Source organism: Myotis yumanensis, unplaced genomic scaffold (genome assembly GCF_028538775.1).
Source record: "Myotis yumanensis isolate MYYU_CA2020_CCGP unplaced genomic scaffold, mMyoYum1.0.hap1 SCAF_4, whole genome shotgun sequence".
In the NCBI taxonomy this organism is placed as follows: Eukaryota; Metazoa; Chordata; class Mammalia; order Chiroptera; family Vespertilionidae; genus Myotis; species Myotis yumanensis.
The window spans coordinates 14,594,738-14,610,825 of NW_027223755.1; positions in this window are offsets into that span (position 1 = coordinate 14,594,738).

Sequence of the window (16,088 nt, forward strand, 5' to 3'; positions counted from 1 at the left end):
CAAAGATAACCATCCTCACCAACCCCCGAACCTGCCCATGTGGAGATAAAGCTGGGTGTTCAGAACATAACCTTAAAATAAGAACTGGAAATTAAATTAGATACTTCTGTTACTGCCTGCTCAATGAAAATTTGGATTCCAATTTTAGGATTTCTGAAATCAAACTTTTCTGAAGCTTACTTTTACAAAATTATAAAAACTGACACCAACTGATAATATCTATATGCCTCCTTTTTATGAAAATAATAATCAACCAGTCACTTGTCAATGCAATCGAGTACATAAACCCTCTATTTTCTTCCCCAAGAAAAACAGCATAGCATTTAAAACCAATGCAGCTGTGAAAAAAAAAAAAAAAAAAAAAAAAAGAATCTCTTATCCTATGAGACAGCATGGAGTGACCTGGAGAGTAGTATGCTAAGCAAAATAATCCATTCAGAGAAAGACAAGTATCATATGACCTCACTCCTATGTGGAATCTAATGAATAAAATAAACTGATGAACAAAGTAAATCCAGAGACAGAAGCATGGAACAGACTGATGAATCTCAGAAGGAAGGTGGGAGTGGGTTGATTGGGAGAGATTAACCAAAGAACTTATATGCATACATGCATAACCCATGGACATAGGTAATAGCATGGTGAAGGCCTGGGGAATGGATGGGTACAGGGTGGAGGGGGTCAATGGAGGAAGAAAGAGGGACATCTGTAATACTTTTAACAATAAAGATTTTAAAAATAAAATCAATTATACCATCACCTTAAATGAGCCAATAACTCTGATTAGCAGAGTCAGAACAAATATATGTTAGGTATGGCTTTGAGGGTCAAGATTTCCCTCATCTAAAAATTATTACTTTCATATAATATTTACTAACTGGCATAAGATACTATTTATTATGCTAAGTATATAGAATTATGTAAATCATGTAAAGGTATCAAACGTGCTTGGGGTATTTAGTTTCTATCTTAAGTCATAAATTTTATATTAAATTATATATAATTTTTAAAGAAAGAATACAGTCTCATGATTCAAAAATAGAAAATCTAAAAACATCTATATTAAAAGAGTCCCTTCAACCCTAGCCCCAAATTCACCCAAGTGCCACCACCGCCTTGCATCACAACAGATAATTGGTATTATTGATCCCTTTAGATCACACCGAAGTTTCTTTTTGTATATCCACTATTGATTTTAATTTAATAATTGCTCTTCTACTTTAAAAAAGCCAGTGTAAAACAAAGAATGAAGCAATATTTCAAAAGAGAAGCAAAAACTAATTTGATGACAAAGCATTCTTTTTAAAAAAAATAGGTAAACATGTTCCCACCATTTTTTTTTCTTATTACAGCTGAAGCTTTATAATCCTTATTTCCCAGGACTCTATTTTTAGCAAGTAGTTCAATAAAGAAACATGCCCACTTGTCCTCAACAAGTAAAGTGAAATTTGGCAAGTAATTGGGAGTCAGACCTGAGGGTGATCTATTCTCTGGCTAACAAGCATAAGCAGAAATGAGATATGCAATGTTATTCTCTATTCTGGCATTGACCTTTCACAGGATGCTAACTAATTACAAGATGAGACCTTATCAGACCTGAAAAGTCCTTTGAGATTTCGTCTCAAAATAGAGTTCCAACTTTCTCAGTTACAGTAGTTACTGAGACTGCAACTACAGGGGATATAAATAAATTACTAGTAATTATCAACTAAACTGATATAAGAAGCAGATACAAGACAAAGAAGGTAGGACAGTTTCATACTTCACTGTCAGTAAATTTTATTGGGCATTAATTTGATGTCCTCTATTTGCTTAAATCTCATTCTTCGAATAGATTGTCCCTGACTTCAAAAAGTTACAATCTAGGTAAATGTGTGGAAAACTAAAATCAGTACAGAAGTCTGATAACAACTTGTCAAAATTAATATATGTCATAAGAACATTGTTTTTTCCATTAGTGATCATATTGGCCAGCTATTGCTGAAATAACATCATGTAACAAAGCAGCCTCAAATTCAGTAGCTTCTAACAGCATTTATTTTTTTCCCTATACTTTTTCAGGTTGGTTAGGATGCCTCAATTTAGTCTGTCAGTGAGCTGAGCTTGGCTCTAGCCTGCAGGTTGAATTCAGGTCTGTGCCATTAATCTCTGCCTTGTCCTTGGGCCAGTGTCAAGCCAGGGCATGTTCTTCTCATAGTGAATGGCAGAAGTGCAAGAAAGCAAGGCAAGATAACTTCAGCATATTTAAGCCATGCAAATAGCTTATCTTGGCCCAGGTGTAGCAGAGACAAGAATGGGCAACTTATGTCTTTTCCTTCACTGTCCTGAATGTCCCCAAATATCCCACTTTCCTTGAAAAAAGAAATTTAAGTAGTTGATAATAACATGTCAGATATACACCAAGAAGAATTTAGATAAGCCTGACTGGAATTTTAGAAGGTAGTCTTAAGCAATCCCATTCCACTGAATGAAACAAACTCTATTGGATAGCATATGAGAAGAGAAATATGGCTTCGGCACCAAACAGATTTACTTTTATATGCATCTCAAGGTCATGCCTATTTGCTCATCACCTTTAAGATTCATATCTAAGCATTGGCACTCGATCTGGATTTGCGGAATAAGTAAGATTTGAATGGATGGAGAAAAGAGGGAAGAGATGAGCAAATTTTGAGTCAGTAATTAATCTTTAGACTATTGGATAAGGATCAGGTATAATTGATAAACCATAAAATTCAGGAAGGGAACTTTTTTAATTTGCTAAAAGTTAGATTTTTTATTCTATTTAATTTTATTTAATCCTTACAATGAAAGTGGGTATTAAAGATAAGGAACTGGGATTCCAAGAAGCTAAATAACAAGTTCAAGGTCACACATATTGAAGTTTGACAGGCTTGAGATAAAAACCCAGGTCAATCAGCAAATTCTGCCCCACAGCCTCCATGAAATGAAAAGTGTAGAAAAAGACCATAAAACAAATTTAGGGCCACATAATAGAGCTCTTCCATTGTGAGATAAAGAGAATAAATCTTATTCTGTGGACAAAGGACCAGCAAACTTTTGTGTTTCAGGAGTGCTTGTTCATGTGATACGTGATTCTTAAGGAAAGCAGGGTGGCTAGTTGGGAATGAAATTGTGGTCCTCAGTTGGGAGGACTTTAGCGAGCCATGGTGCCCCCATTTGCCTCCGTGCCTCACCTGTTCTCTTTATTCTTGCAGAGCCAATAGAAACTTCCTGAAACATGCAACCCACAAATGCATTTCATTTCTCCACAACCAACTCTTTTTTTTTTTTTAACCAGGCAAAACATTCCTTAGAACTATATTTTTTGTCTTATCTCTTTAACCCCCTTCACTTGTGGAGCCTTTCTAACACAGGTTGTTTTGCATAAATTTTTAAATATTATATTATAGACTAGCAACTTTTGTATCTTAAGAGACATCTTAAAGGGTCTCTAGCTATGGTTGGTCCCCTGAGCATTTGAAACACATCTGTGGGGAAAAAAAAAGACCTTCAAAGGGCACACTCCTGTGCATTGCAGCATTATTTACAATAGCCAAGGAGTGGAAGCAATCCAAATGTCCACTAATAGATAAATGGAGAAAGAAAATGTGAGGTATATTTATAATGAAATATTATTTAGCCTTAAAAAGGGAAATTTTATCACATGCTACCACATGGGTGAATGATGAGGACACTATGCTAAGTGAAATAAGTCAGTCACAAAAAGACAAATTCTGTATAAACCCATCAAACTCACAGAAATGAAAAGAAGAGTGATGGTTGCCAGAGGCTGGAAAGAGGGAAATGGGGAGTTGTTCAATGGTTATAGAGGTTCAGTTTTACAAGATGAAAAGTTCTAGAGATCCATTGCACAGCAATGTGAATATACTTAACTAGAGGCCTGATGCACAAATGCATGAATTCATGCACCAGTGGGGTCCCTTGGCCTGGTCTGCGAGATTGGGCCTAAACGGGCTCTCCAACATCCCCCAAGGAGTCCTGGATTGCAAGAGGGTGCAGGCCAGGCTGAGGGACCCCACTGGTGCACAATCGGGGCCAGGGAGGGATGCGGGAGGGCTCCAGGGTGTGTCTGGCCCATCTCACTCAATCCCGATCAGCCAGACTCCAGCAGCAAGCTAATCTACCAGTTGGAGCATATGCCCCCTGGTGGTCAGTGCACATCATAGAGTGTGGTTGAGCGGCCTTAGCATAGCATTAGCATATTACACTTTGATTAGTTGAACAGCTGACCGGACGACCAGACACTTAGCATATTAGGCTTTTATTATATAGGATACTACGGAACTCTACACTTTAAAAAAGTAAGATGGTGAGTTTTATGTTGTGGGTTTTTTTTTTAACCCCAAGTTAAACATTTTTAAAGATTAAAATGGAAAATAACAATCACAGCATCCTTGAATAACTATTTGATGATTAAATATCATGCCAAACTGAATTTAAGGCATTCTTAACTAAAAGAAAAGTAATAAAAAATTAAAACTGATAATAATAAAAGAAAACCAAAGAACTATTGCTGGAGCAGAGCTTTGCACCTCCCTTGGGTCCAGGTAAGAACCCGATGGCAACCTCAGGTGTGAGGAGTGTAAAGAAGACAGAGTCCCAGTCAGAGGTTAACAACCACTGAGCTTACTGATACGTCAATCAAGCCCTCTGCACTTGTATTTGCTTTATTGTGTTTTCCTCTCCCTAGACCCTGGGCCTAAAAGCAGACATGATGGATGCTCTTGTCATATTGTGAGCTGATAACTGTCACACTACCCCTCCTGTGCTTGCTATAATTTCCTTTAGGAGCTTTGGCTTGCTGCTGGCGGAGTTCAGAGAGAGCCATTCTTGTCAAACTTAGGAGAAAAGAGAGTGAAGAAATATGGATTTGTGACTCCAATTTAAATGAAGAGGTAGCACTTTCCCTGAAAATATTAAATTAGAGGTTGCGATTCAGGCTTCCAGGTCTTGCTCTAGTTACTCCTCTTAAAAAGCAGGACTTGGAAGAAAAGCTTGATCTCTCAATATTTATCAAAAACATTCAGGAAAAACCATTCCAGTGCTCCTGGGAGAATTAAAAAGAAAAGATATAAGAATGCATTATATTTCACAGAATGCCAAGTGTCTCAGTAGCCCAAGGCCTTTAGAATTATTCACTGTGAGCCTGGCCTTTCTAGGGGAATATGTGCACTTAGAAAAGAAGCATCCACAGGGCATATTTAGCCAATCACAAAGCACCCGGGAACGCCATGGAGGGTGTAATTGATGGGATCACACTAACACAACTCTTGGAGGCAGATCAATCAATCTCATTGAAAGCTTCAGGGCAGCTCTGACAGCCAGCATAAATGAACAAAATAAGGAAGACAGGGTGAGTTTGAGTCTATTCTTGAGCTACTCCAAAAGCAACTAATCGAATGATGTTCCACAAGTGCTTACACTTGAATGTTTAGATGCTACTGTAGATACACCCATGCAAATTTAACAAATATGGAAGCAATGTGGGTAGTCGTTGAAATCGTGCCGCTGGGACCCAGAGTCCAGCCTCTCAAACCGCATTCTAATAGCCCTCACAAGACTTTCAGCTTCACAAGGATATCTTTTAGAGGGAAGAATCTGCTTTCAGAAGCCGTAAGAACTAACAATGTATATTAATAAGGTTAAAATGCTCTCTATATATTTGACCTGTGATTTGGGGCAATGTTACAAATCACTGAAAGAAGCCATAGGCAGGGTCTACAGGAGCCGAGCCAGGTGGGTGAGGACAGGGCAGTGGGCACATCACTCATTCACAGGGTCTCCAGGAGTTGGAATTGATTCAATACCACGTAACAACAATCAATACCAATCCTTCTGTTAGGCTTGAAACAATGGAATTTTAATTTAAAGAAGAAAGAGGAAAAGCAATATGAGGATAGAGAGTACTGAGAATCATCAGATGTTACATAGACTTTAGGGGAAATAGATTTTAAAAATTGAAGTAGAGTAAATGGGTCCATTGCAAAGACTCTAAAAGGAAACACAGCTGAAAGATCATGGGAGACTTTTGAAAATGAAACCATGTTTATATCATTCCAATAGTCTTTGAGAAGAAGACACCAAAAAGGTAGTGAAGAAGCCAGAGGGGAGGCAGGAGCACAGAGAAAGGTTCTCCTGAGTCCTAGGAAATGAAACATGATGGAAATAAGGCCTCAATTAGAACCTTTTCCCCCAGGTCTCACCTCCACCCGGTCCTATAGGTCATATAGCCCAGATCCTGGTTCTGAGTCTCCAAGCCTGGCGACAATCTACCAAAAGTGTCTGAGACTCTGTCCCCACCTAGAGGTCTAACAGTGAATAAAATGAGATAATTGTGAAGTGCCCTGAGTACTATAGCAAAACTCAATAATCATCACTGTATCAGTCCCTGATAAGATGGCCCATAAGGGTTTTTTGTAAGCACTTAGCAAAGCAAGGAACAGTGCCTAGGAGCCAGTGGGGTTAATAATATGTCAGCCATATAGCTTTCCCTTGGGACACTGGGTCTTGATTTCAGCAAGATTTTTTACAAAAACAAAACAAACAAACAAACAAACAATCAAAAGCAATGATAGTTTTGTGGGCCATATAAAAAAATATGTGCTTGATTATTAGATGGTTAGTTATCCTGAAAGCTGACTAAGCAATTCTGTACAAACGTTGTGGATTGTGTGTGATAGCAAGCTCACATTAAATCTCAGTGGTACTAGAGTAGTCAGCCACAGGCACTGCTGTGGGATTGCCTATACCTGATAGGAAAGCAGCCATCACTCCGAGTGCTCCTCCCTCCTCCCACTCCTCCTGAGCTTCTGATTTATGTTGGAAAGGGTGAAGAGGGAAGGGGAGTCAGCCTCTGTGGGGAAGAACCTGGCATGTCAGGAGCATGTCCAGTGCTCAGGAAACGTCAGCTGCTAAGATCCAGGGTGTCAGGGTCGACTCTCTTGGCTGGTGTAATATTTCATGGTGGCAACTCAGCCCAAATCCACAGCTAGGACAGCTTATGAAACCTTCTGATTGACAATCTAAATGAATGAGATGGTATGGCCATCTCCTCACCTCTAGCGGAGGGTCACCACAAAGCCTTTGTATGGACTCTCCTTTTGCCTTTGGGAGATTCAGACCTGCCTGAAGGTCCAGACCTGCCCTAGGTAATCTGTCTCCAGGGGAAACCTAGGATTTCCTGTCTTGTCAATCTAGGACCAGAAGATAATAGGAAGGAGGCGGGGCTCTGGAGGTGGCTGTGATCCCTCGACTAAGCAGCTCTGCCACTTTACTTTCTTCCACAGGATTTCTCTGATGCCATTGGAGCTTGGCTGCTGGTACTTCCACTGAACAACTCCAGGTGGAATTAGACCTCTGGCTCTACATCCAGAAACACCACAGTTTTAGGGAGGAAATGGCCCATGGCTTCTCCTTTAATGAAGAGAGAAAAAGAGTAACTCCTCAGACTCGAATGCTCCCAGACACCCTCCAAAACATTCTCTTCATAAAGACCCCTCTTCTTCTTTCCAAATCTATTTAATTATTTTTATTGTAATTGTATTGTGTTAAAAGCAGTTAACATGAGATCTACCCTCTTCGATTTTTCAGCGTATACTGCTTCATTTTTAATTCTAGGAACAATATTGTACTGCAGGTTTCTGGAAGTTGGTTCACCTTGCATCACTGAAATTCCATACACATTGATTAGCACCTCATCATTTCTCTCCCCCTCCTCTTGGCCTGTGGCCACCAGCCTTCTGCTCTCCTTGGAGTCGGAGAAGACAGGGAGGCTGCTAGCCTGTTCAGCAGTGTTGGCTCAGGTTGGCAAGGGCTGTGTGGAGCCCCAACATTCACAGTCAATACAAGAGTGGTCAGAAGCAGTGTTTAATATCTCCAGTTATTGCTACAAAAAGCCCTTTTAGCACCATCCTACGCAGCTTAATGCAAGTCCACAGTGTGATATGGTTGTCTGTTAGCTACATGCTGTACCAGTACTGAACTGCTAATAACCACCAACGCTCTTCTCTCTGCCCAGCTTACAGCATATGCCGAAATGCTTTTTCCTTTAAGAGGAGTGCAAGAAAGCAGAGACTACTTCTGGACTGGGTGTCATCAGGAAGGTGAGGGGGAAGCAATTTGGTGATTGGATCTTGGTTCTTTTTATCTAGGCGTGGGGAGGATTAAAATGGGCTCCAACCTCCCACTGTTAAATTATGGGGCTCAAATCCAACTCCTGTAATAGCCTCTCCTGGCTCCCTCTTCCCTACATGCCTTATGGTTCCTCTGATGTGCACTTTCTCACATGGCAACAAGCTGAATAAACTAACCTTGTTTGATTCAGGTGTGTTCCTGTTGATCTTTGGCTGAAGGATGGACAGGGAGACACCGTTGATTGTGATATATTGACTGGATATTCTCTCCTCTTCTCAGACATCAATGTGCCTATGAATCACCTGAGGATCTGGACTCAGTAGAATGGGGATGGCGCCCGAGGTTCTGCAGCCCTAACAAGCCCCAGTGATGCCCATCCTGCTGATCTGAGGTGCACACTTTGAGCAGCAAGGCTCTGGTCCCCTGGCTAATAAATAAATAGGCTGTCCATTTAAATCACATGGAGACCTGCAAAAACACTGAAGCTTGGGTCTCGCCCCTTAGGGATGATTCCGTTATGAAGCAAAGCCTGAGAAAAAGGGTCTACTATTCTCTGATGGAGAGTAGAAAGCACTGAAGCATTAAATGAGCAGTTTCAAGGGGAACTGTGCAGGTGAGCCAGGTTTCTGTGAAGACAGAGAGACAAAACAAGGGGAGAAAACATGCAGAATGGGGAAGTAGTTGGCATTCTTAGGATCACAAGAACAAGTAAGGTGAGCCAAGAACAGTGGAGCACTAAGTAAGGTTATAGGTCTAGGGCAGTGATGGCGAACCTATGACACGCGAGTCAGAGGTGACACGAGAACTCATTTTTTTGGTTGATTTTTCTTTGTTAAATGGCATTTAAATATATAAAATAAATATCAAAAATATAAATCTTTGTTTTACTATGATTGCAAATATCAAAAAATTTCTATATGTGACACGGCACCAGAATTAAGTTAGGGTTTTTCAAAATGCTGACACGCCGAGCTCAAAAGGTTCGCCATCACTGGTCTAGGGCTAGTTTAGAGTGTGTTTACACCGTTCTATGTTACCTTGATAACAGGGCTCTTACTCCCTTGTGATAATAATAATATAATAAGGAATTTACTTATGAGTTAAGTAAACAGTAATTAGAGACAAACTTCTAGTTAGCTCCACATGGAGACAGGTCAGGGAGGACAATGAAGGTTTTGAACCATAGAAAAGAATGAAGACATCAAAGGGAAGAACATATATTATGTATGAAGGAGCTCGGGAGTCTGTGTTCTTCAAGAGCTTCTGGGTTCTGCTGACCTACAGTTTCTCCCACTTCCTTAGGTCAAATCAGTATCTGTAATAAATTATGTAGTTGCATGTCTGGTCTTTCTACTCTTCAGTTATCAGCCCTGGAAAGCAACAGACATGTGCCTACCCTCCGGTGCCCTGTGTAAGTCTGCTTCTTGGCTTACTGCCTGAGTCTTTACCCTCACCCAAGGTGTTGGGCTTGATGAGAGTAGGGACTTGAATCAGAAATCAAGAGAACTATTATGAAATATAGTGATGAATTCCCATTGCCACACACCCTAAGATGGCTACACCTACTCACACAAGGGCCCGGCGACTGGAGGCAGTTTCACCACCAGAAGAACCTCTGAAGGTTGACTGTTTTTTCTTGGACATACCTCTGCAGAAACCCCCAAGGTCAATTTCTTTCTCCAGGAGTCTGTATTTTGAATCAGACCATCCCCAAACATAGACCCCAATTTTGGTAAAGATCTATCCTCTGCTGAGCCAGATAAGTGAACTGATACAAGTACGTGGAGAACATTCTTATGTTTAATATCACATTCTGAGAGATATCGACAGTAGCATTCACCCTACCTTCTTCCCTGTCCCTTTCCTGGGACCTAGCCGGTCTTAAGCTTGTGTTTTATCCTTATGCAAAGCAACAAACAAGGAGACAGTCTCCTTCCAACATCCAAGGCTCTCACTTGCTCTCACAGTAGAGCAGAATTCAGCTAAATAATTTGCCAGAAATTCCACCATGTATGGGAAATTAAAGGTGACATATTTACTCTTTAACATTGCTCTGTTCTCCAATTCTTATTTTCTCCACTGACTATGTGTATAATCTCAAGAATAACTCCCATAACAGAAAGATCACAGGAGCCCAGAGTGAGGCTTATTGGTCTTGATGGTATTACCTGGCATTCCTCCAGACTACAAGGCCAGCCTCCCGGGGAGGCACAGGTCCTGGCTGCCTCAGGACTCAAATTCTAGAGCAGCCAGGCCTCAGCTCCCTCTGGTTGATCGCTTCAGTTTCATTCTTGAGCGGCTGTCCCTTAATCACGTGAAAGCTCACATCAGTGCTGTATCCTTTATTGTGAAATAAACATCTGAGCCTGTGTTTTGATTCCCGACTGAGGAAAGGGAGACAGATGGGCAGGTGGAGGTAGGTGGCGGATTCGGAAGAATGGCTTCCCTCTCACTAACCACACAGCTCAAGATGCTACTCCGTGCTCCATGCACCTGTTACCTTCTCTTTCCCCAGGTTCCCCCACCCCCATTCCTAGCCAGATGAGAAGCAAGCAAGCAGAGGGGCCAGCAGGCTCCCTGAGCAGGATGGCACCCAAGAGGCTTGCCTGGGGGCACAGTTGTGACAGATGCCAGGATCCTCCCAGCCCTCCCAAAGGCAATGGTTCAGAGCACGGCGATTCCTTCTTGCTTCCTCTCATCAATCTTCACTGCTTGTACTTAATAGAAAGGGGAAAAGCCTCGGGAGCATAATCAGAAGTGAACGTCTCATCAGCATCCACTCCTCGGCTCCCTGCTGTGCCCTTGCTCCTCTCTGCTCTCACCTTGCTCACTTCCCACAAATTCCCTTCCAGAGGGAACCACTAAAAATAGCATAGTTGTGAAACAACATTTTATGTGTTGTTCCAGATCAAATGCTGTCTCCGAGTGGGGAAAGCATTTCCAGGCATAGAAATAAAGAGAACGTAAAGCAAAAGATTGATGGGCTTGGCCACATAAAAATTTTAAATGTTTATGCAGCAAAAGCTGCCAAAAGCAAGATCTGAAAGGCATAAACTAGAAGGAAATGGAAACACCTTCCGGACAACGGGTCATGATGCTTAATACAGACATAAAATACTCTTTCATGGGAGAAGGAGATGCATATGCCAGTAGGAAAATTGGCAAAATGTGAAAACCTGATGAACAAAAAATAAAATGTACATGGACAATGAAAATATTCAGAGTTCAACTTATGTGCCAAACAAAGAAAGGGACTTTCAACACCAGTGCCATTCTAGCCCATCATATAAGCGATTACTTGCTGATAAGATGCAGTATTCATGAAGACATGAGAACGTGGATATTTACATGCTGTTGGTGGGAATGTGAACTGCTGCATTCTTTTTAATAGGAAATACTCCAATATGCATCAAAATCCTTAAAAATCTATATCGTTTGTTTTCCTAATTCTACTTATATGAATTTATTGTGGGGAAATAATCAGAGATATAAACAATTATTTATTAAAGGTGTTATTGACAGGATTATTTATAAAGAAGAGAAACAACTTAGAGGTGTAACAGCCGAAATCTTAAACGCAAATATGATGAAATAGCTAGAGCAAGGAACATTTGTCATCCATTAAAATGTATGTTTTAATAGAATAGCTAATGACATGGATACATATTAATATTATGAATATGAGTTAAAAAGTTATAAACATAAGCACCATAAACTAATTTTTGTCTGTTTATTTGAATGTGTGTGTGCGTGTGTGTGTGTGTGTGTGTGTGTGTCTAGAAAGCTTGACACAGACCCAGTGGTGGTGTTCCAGGAGTGGTCTGGCATTTCTCCTATATTCCCCAATCTATAATGAATATGCAATTCTTTTATAAATGTTATTAGAAAAATAAATAGTATTTTTAATAATTACAGTTGTACACCTAACATATTAGACTTTTATTATATAGGCTATTTCACAAGGGAAGATTCCTTGAGCCATTTCTAAAACTGGTATAAGAGCTCTGATTTTTGTCTCACATTGACAACAACAAAGTTAATTTAGTCTAGTCATCTCCCTGGGACTGAATTTCTTTCTCTGAAAAATAAGAGATGTAGGGGTGTGTGTGTGTGTGTGTGTGTGTGTGTGTGTGTGTTGTTCATTCATATATCAAATATAGTCTAGGAGAATATATATCAAAATTTTAGCAGTAGGCCCTAGCTGGTTTTGCTCAGTGGATAGAGTATTGGCCTGCAGACTGAAGGGTCCCAGGTTGGATTCTGGTCAAGGTCACCTGACCAGGTTGCTGGCTCGATCCCCAGTGAGGGGCATGCATGAGGCAACCGATCAATGATTCTCTCTCATCATTGATGTTTCTATCTCTCTGTCTCTCTCCCTTCCTCTAAGAAATCAATAAAATATATTTTTTAAAAATATTAGCAGTGGTCACTCTGGGCAGAGAAGATGGGGGATTTTAAAAAATATTCTTCTCACAAATACATAAAATGTTTAAGAAACTAAATAATAACAAAAAACCCTCTAGTTTTGTATATTCTATATTAGATCATAGTCCCTTTAAGTTATTAATAAAGATTCAATATAGTCATTTAAAAAATAACAAAAACATTGGTTTACCTAGAAGGTGTTAAAGATCTATAATAGTTGGTATACAGTTTTTATTTTTTAGGAACAATACAATATTATAATTGGAAGTATAAATTAATTCCTACATATGCAGGTAAGAGTTCTGAATAGTACCCAACCAGTGTTGCTCAGTGGTTAAGCATCAACCTATGAACCAGGAGGTCATGGTTCAATTTCCAGTTGAGGCACATGCCTGGGTTACAGGCTCAATCCCCAGTGTGAGATGTGCAGGAGGCAGCCAATCAATGATTCTCTCATTTCTCTCTCTCTCCCTCTTCCTTCATCTCTGAAATCAATAAAAAAAAAAAAAAAAATTTAAAAAAGAGTTCTAAGTATTGAATACAAAAATAAAAAAATAGCCCAGCCGGCATGGCTCAGGGGTTGAGCATTGACCTATGAACCATGAGGTCATAGTTTGATTTTCAGTCAAGGCACATGCCCGGGTTGTGGCGGGGTTGGTCCCCAGTGTGGGGCATGCAGGACATAGCCAATCAATGATTTTCTCTCATTGTTGATGTTTCTAGCTCTGTCTCCCTCTCACTTCCTCTTTGAAATCAACAAAAATATATTTTTAAAAAACTATGTAGGTGGGCTATACTTTTTTTTTAAAGTAGTTATGTACATTGCCCAGGAAAAAAAATGACACACAAAAAATATCTTTTTTCTTCTCTTTTTTTGTCTTCTTGCTATTCCTGGTATAAGTCTACAAAAAAATAATCTCAAAACATATTCCAGAAAAAGAAAGAATATGTTGGGCATTTTGTATTATTTGAGTTTAAGGGGATTTGATAAATCTCACCCCTTTTTTGTGGCAAGTTATGAAGCAACTTAAAACTAAGACAAAGTAATAAGACAAATAGATAAGCAAAATCTACCACTATTGATGATAAGGATGTTATTGGGTAATGTAACCTATGTCGAGTATAAGCAACTTTCTAATGCCAAATCCCAAAACTAGGCTCACTCACACCCAAACCATGGCGGGACTCTTGGCCCCCAGGCCTGGCCCACAAGGACAAGGTCTCCCTGTTAAGCTAACTCATGGCAGCAAACGATGGAGAACATTCCAGCTCCCAGAGGAAAGGGAAATGAAGCATCCATTGTACAAGCAATCTCCACCTTGTTCTAAACTTTCTACTCAGGTACATTTAATGGGAGGAGTGAGAGGGCCGGGGAGAGAAGTCAGGAATATTACACAAGAAATAGCATAGTGGGAACTGAAAAGTGTCTCCTGCCAATCAAAGCAAGGAATATCTTTGCTTAGTTCTCTCATGCCATTGATGATTAAAACATTCCATATCCATGAATTTCCCATCTTGTTGAATCTTTCTCATTTAATAACCCAAATACGTGTTTGGGAGATTGTTCTAAAATGTGTTTCACCCTCTCCTGATTTCTTAAATGGAGTTGAGCAAGTGTGATGGTGAATCCTTCTCTTCTGAATCCAAACTCTCTTCAGCATCTGCCCCCACACTCCGGCTCCGGTGTACTTCAGCCAGTGGCTCTCCGAACCATGGGGGAGGCTTAGCTGTCCTGGTGGATTGGATGAAACCAGTGGAGACACTTCAAAGTCATCTGTACCTAGAGCCTAGAGCATTATGCAAAACCAGGTGCCCTAAGCCAATGCCTTAAGGCCCAATTGGCCTGGCCCAAGTTTCCTCATTTCTGTTTCCTTTGCAGAAAACAAATCCAGTCCAAAACTGGGCACAGACTTATATAACCAATTAAAAGAAGAGAAAAGAGTAAAAGACAATTTCCCTCTCACAAAATTATGTCCTCAATAAAGTTGCCTCCTCCGGGGGGTGGGGGGTTGGGGGGGCACATATCATTTTACTCCTCCAGCCAGGAATCTCATACCCATGGACCTAGAAAGCAAAAGAGGTAACTCTTCTGTTCCCTAGGGGATTTTCTCTCCTTTTCCTTATTTTTAGTCTATGATGCTTCCAGTGTTGCCCTTGTTACTGACCAGAATCCTGCCCCACTGTGGGAATGAGAGAAATAGGAAAAGGGGCAGAATGTCGCCTTGATGTTATTTCAAGACCATTATTAAAAACATCTACCATGCCAATGGGTTATTTATGCTAAGTGGCATGTACAGTGAGGCCTCATGATAATATTGGGGCAAATATTTAAATCCAGACAGACCTGGAATCAAATTCCTGCTCCACAGATTACTTATCGATGTGATCAAATTAATTCACTTCCTTTAAGCTTTTCTTTCCTCTTTCATAACACAGCAAAAAATACCTCCATTCTGGCACTGTTTTGACGGTGAAATGACATGGCTGCTTGGAGCATCCAATAGAACACTTAGCATAGTACCTTGCTCCCTTTCCTGTTACTTTTAATGGTTATTGAAATAAACTGGCTGCTCCCTCTGCATGTAACATCCTCAGTAATACTAGGTTTTCCATTTGTGCCTTCTCTCTGTTGTCAGGTGTTACTTCTTGCTGCTGCTATGTGTTCCCTCGGCTTCCAACCAGCTGCTCCACTTCCTGCAGCATTTTTAACTGATGGCCAAGGGTCCCTCAGCTCTGTTCTTGGAATCAAGTTCACAGACTTTGTGACAGCTCATTGCTTTGTAGTAAATGTTTGTCAGATCTGTGCTGCCTTTTGAACACCTCTCCTGTGTTTCATTCATCCTACCACTGGGCCAGTTGCTAAGGTAGTCTGTCAATTACCAACCAACTCTTCTATATTCTGTTTTCTGATGCAGAACTGGGACTCTCTAACCAAATCTCTGCTTTGCCAGCTGCGGCCTGTTGGGTTCTGCCAGCAGAGGCTAGAGGGAGCCTGCAAGGCTTGAGGAGTGACAAGGAACACTTCCTCCTGGTGGGACTCCTGCTCTGATTAGCAGCCCTCAAACACTTCCTCACCTGGCAGTACCACTTCATTCTGGTAGTGACTGTTGGTCTCAGTTTTCAGTCTTTGCAATCCTTGCACAGATGGCCTCATTACTCCCCTCCCCAAGGACACAATAAGCACCAACCAGCTAGCACTCCCTTCAGGACTCTGGGCCCCCACCCAGTAGGTTTCCTCCTCATCTTAAGCATCTAAGATTCAATAACTCCAACCTCTTCCTTTGTTCCCAAATCCTAGGCCACCTGACTCCTGCAGTTGCTACTCTATGAGACATTCGTGGGATATTTTGCCTTTTCAGTTTCCTAATCAGCAATTCCTTATACCCAGTTGGCAATTCTTTGTACTAAAATATCTCTGTTAAAATTACTTGTTAGGTATGAATGCTCAATCCTAACAAGATCCTGATGGATTACACCCATCGTGAGTCCTGCCTCTCCAAGGTAGG